The sequence below is a fragment of the Miscanthus floridulus genome, chromosome 4, assembly GCF_019320115.1.
Source record: "Miscanthus floridulus cultivar M001 chromosome 4, ASM1932011v1, whole genome shotgun sequence".
Taxonomy (NCBI): Eukaryota; Viridiplantae; Streptophyta; class Magnoliopsida; order Poales; family Poaceae; genus Miscanthus; species Miscanthus floridulus.
The window spans coordinates 118,302,065-118,306,482 of record NC_089583.1 but is presented as its reverse complement, the minus strand read 5'-3'; the positions used below and the strand labels follow the sequence as shown (position 1 = coordinate 118,306,482).

The window sequence follows — 4,418 nt, the reverse complement described above, 5'->3', positions numbered from 1 at the left end:
CCATGGTTAGCTAGATATCACTTGGACATAAAAGCACTAGATATCTCATGAGATCAACATTAAAAGCAAGGTACTAGCATTACTTTGAAAAGCATATCAAGTGTCTAGCTATCATCCTATGCATGCTAGTTATCAAATCACCATTCAAGTTCTACAACTAGCATACACCACACAAGTATGCATATTGAATTTTAAAGCTTATGCAATGCAAGCAAGCACATGAATATGCACATATCAAATGCAATCAATCAAAGTTCATGAGCTTGCTCCCCCTACTTGTGTGCTTCTCTTGTCCAAAAATTTTGATCCATCTCTTTTCTTTAATGTTGCTCCCTCTTTGTCCATGTCTATGTCCAACCTCTACTTCTTTGAGCTTTTATATCTTATCTCTCCCTCTTGTACAATTTCAATCTCAAAGCTTTCATATCTTTGTACAATCTCTCCCCCTTTGTCATCAATTTCTATAAAAGGTGAGCTTCTCATTGATGCAAAGGTATACGTTTGGGGTAGATGGTTGAGGCTTGAATCTTGCATTTTTTATGGACATCACTTGATTGTTGGAATGACACCACTTGTATCTTGTGTAAGGCTTCTTGAGATACCACATATAAGATCTTTGATCTTGATACCAATTTGTGTGACACCTCCCCTATGTGATAGCATGGGTCATCCATTTGATACACTTGAGCTCTTGTAGGTGAGGGATGCATTCTTCATTTGATGGTCACTTAAAGTTGAGGATCACTTGTGGAACCATGTTCTTGCATGATTGATATTATGTGTAGATGTGATATCACTTGAAAGAATCTTCTAGTATGGAACCACTTGTTGGATTTTTCAATAAAAACCATTTCTTGAATATTTGCTATCTTCAAGAGTACCACTTATAGGATATCACTTGTGAGTTGATCTAGACATCATTTATAGATTATTGATAAAATACTTGAGTCTAGATACCATTTGAAACAAACAAACTAGATATCCATTTGCATTGTTGTCTTATGCTTGTACTCTTATCACTATCATGAGCTTCTATGATTGACTTGAACTAAATTGATTTACCTAAGCTTCCAAGTCTGGTTTGAACCAATGACAAGCTTCTTCACACCTCTTGCAAGGGTTATCTTGCCAATATTGTACTTGTTACTTGTTAGCAATCCAAATTGAGTCAAGTACTTGGGTTCACTAGCTCATGAACAAATTCATGAACTAACCACTAGATCAAGTAATCATTCAAACAATAGTGGTAGCCTATGAATTTAAGCATTTCATTTGTTATGCATGATCCTATTAAGCATGTACTATATGCACTAACCGCATACTAGTAAGGGATGAAATGATCATGTACATTACAATGATACCTTTGCTATGTTGGAGTAGAGGATAGTCACATAGATTCCAATTCATTACTCCAATAGCAATGTGAAGTCCAATTATAAGCTTGGTGAAGACCAATAGATACCATGTTGAATTTCATTTTTCACCCATATGAAATGAATACCACTTATGATCAAGTGCACTTTCTTGTTGTGGTTGGCTTGCTTCATCTTTTGATCAAGGAAAAATTGGTTCTATACCATCAAAAGATCACGACATTCGGAAAATACCATCGAAAGTTTGCCGTTACGTAAAATACCATTGAAAGTAATAATCCATTCCGAAATCTAGCATTCTGTTAACGGGTTGTCAACGGCGTCCACCTCACGCTCACTACACTTCACTGAAAGAGGATGGTCCCACTCGTCATCCTCTTCCCACCCTCTCACCAATCTCCTTGGCATGCTGCGGCAGCTGCTGCACACGGTGCAGTACCGCTCCACCGCTCGGAGCATCAAGCCATCGCTGTCGCTCTTCTAGGGCCTCGGCCCGCACACCCAATGCTCAGTATGGGAGCTCGGCGAGCTCGCGCTGTGGCGCGGGTCAGGGAGGCGCTCGACCTGGCCTGCCACATCGACGCGTCCCCACGCTGGAACATCACCGTGCTGTGCAGCTGTCGTGCCGGATGGAGCCGGTCGACTACGGCATCAATATCACGCGCTGGCTAGAGCACCACGCTCCCGCACACGTCATCGGCGGTGTGTGCAGGCTCCGTGATGAGGCCGACACGCGCATCGGCTGCGTCGAGGAGATGGAGGCACCGCTCGCCAAGGCCGCCGAAGTCCACCAGCCCATGCGTGAGCTCCTCGAGATGTGCCACGGTGACTACACCATTGACCCGAACCGCCGCTCGTCGAGCCACGCGAGGCACCCTTCGGGGTCCTCGTCCTTATCGTCGCTGCCTTTCAGCGACTCGCCGGTGGCGAGGAACAGCAGGCCAACTAGCCAGGCGCAGAGAGGTAGAATGACTCGAGGTCGTCGAACAAGAACCGTGTCTCTGTCACCGGGACCTCATCCACGGTGAGCGTGATGCTCTCCGAGAACCCTAGGACGCGGAAGGGGGCGCCATCCTGGATGCTCTCGGTGGGGGGCGGCCTGTAGGTCGTGAGGGAGAAGTAGAGCGCTAGGGAGAAGGCGGACAACAGCATGAGAGCAACGCCCGATAGGCGAGGAGGCTCACCAAGGCCCTCGGCAAGCTGAGCGAGGCCGCCGCCGCCGCCACCGCCACCACCGACATCGCGGCGGCCGACGTGACCATCTCCCCGTACACCCACCAGGGCCACTGCCTGACCGTGGGCATGGGCACGCCGCCGCAACCCAGCAAGGTGATCCTGGACCTAGGCAGCGACCTCCTCTAGACGCAGTGTAGCCTGGTTGGCCCCACTGCGAAGCAGCTGGAGCCCGTGTTCGATGCCGCCAGGTCGTCCTCCTTCTCAGTCCTGCCCTGCAACAGCATGCCGTGCGAGGAGGGCATGTTCACCAACAAGACCTGCACCGACCGCAAGTGCGCGTACGAGAACTACTACAGTATCATGACGGCCACCGGCGTGCTCGCAACCGAGACCTTCACCTTCGGGACGCACCACAACGTCTCCGCCAACCTCACCTTTGGCTGCGGCAAGCTCGCCAATGGCACCATAGCCGAAGCATCCGGCATCCTGGGCCTGTCTCCGGGCCCCCTGTCCATGCTGAAGCAGCTGGCCATCACCAAGTTCTCCTACTGCCTCACCCCCTTCGCCGACCGCAAGACTAGCCCGGTGATGTTCGGTGCCATGGACGACCTGGGCAAGTACAAGACCATGGGGAAGGTGCAGACGATCCCGCCGCTGAAGAACCCTGTGGAGGACATCTACTACTATGTGCCCATGGTGGGGATCTCGTTCAGGAGCAAGCGGCTGGATGTGCCGGAGGACGCCCTTGCGATAAAGCCTGACGGCACCGGCGGCATGGTCCTTGACTCGGCGACCACGCTGGCGTACCTCGTGGAGCCGGCGTTCAAGGAGCTGAAGAAGGCCGTGATGGAAAGCATCAAGCTGTCAGTGGCGAACCGGAGTGTCGACGACTACCCAGTGTGTTTCGAGCTGCCGCGTGGCACGTCCATGGAAAAGGTGCAGGCACCGCCGCTGGTGCTGCACTTCGACGGCGACGCAGCGCAAATGCGAGGTTGCCTAGAGTTGTGACCACCGTGACGCAGAGTTCACGGAGCTATCTCAAAATGTGACGGAATGGTATTTTTCAGAAACGGTTCATTCTTTCGATGCTATTTCATGCATGGATAGATTTTCGATGGTATTTTTCAGATACCGCAATCTTTCGGTGCTATAGAACTAATTTCCCCTTTGATCAATGCTTGCATGAGAGCATCAATTTGAGAATACTACTTAAAATATCATGAGTAGCTCTCTTTTAGGTGTTGCTTGCTTTTCTTGATCAACCCTTTTGATTGCTTCAACTAAGCATCTCAAATGTTCCTCGGATCACCACTTCCATATTAGCCTTCCAAGTACCACACTTGGTTCACCTACACAAAGGCGGCAAGCCCCTACACTAGGGAGAAGTGACCTCTCTCCAAGAACCATTCTTGATACTCACTTGAAATGACTTGATTGATTGATCTAAGTGATGGACTTAACTTGGTGAGTAACCTTAATTCCTTCTTTAAGTCCTTTTCTTTCTTCTTGTTTAAGTCCTTTTCTTTCTACCAAATGATTTCCAATAGTCACTAGAACTTAAGCTTCAACTTCATCTTGAGTTTGATCTTGATCTTTCAATTTGAGTACCGAATATGTTCAAAGTACACTCCATAATAAAATAGCCTTGTACTCTTTGCTTGTCATGCTTCTAGATCATCTCAAAACCAAACTTAGGTACCTCAAACACTTGTAAACATATTTCCAACTTGAGGACCTTTCAATCAAAGTGATTCTAGATCAATCCAATATTTGTCACTTTTCTGATAGATTTTGTACCCTTCAAAGAAATAAGCATATCTCCCAAAGTACTAATCCAAATACCATGAAATTTGGTGGAGGTGTGCATTA

The 4,418-nt window shown here is 47.8% G+C and overlaps 1 pseudogene; it reads left to right on the top strand.

The window, feature by feature from the left end:
* The first annotated feature begins 2,002 nt into the window (after positions 1-2,002).
* LOC136549195 (aspartic proteinase nepenthesin-1-like) lies at positions 2,003-3,557 on the top strand (annotated as a pseudogene).
* The last annotated feature ends 861 nt before the right edge of the window (positions 3,558-4,418 follow it).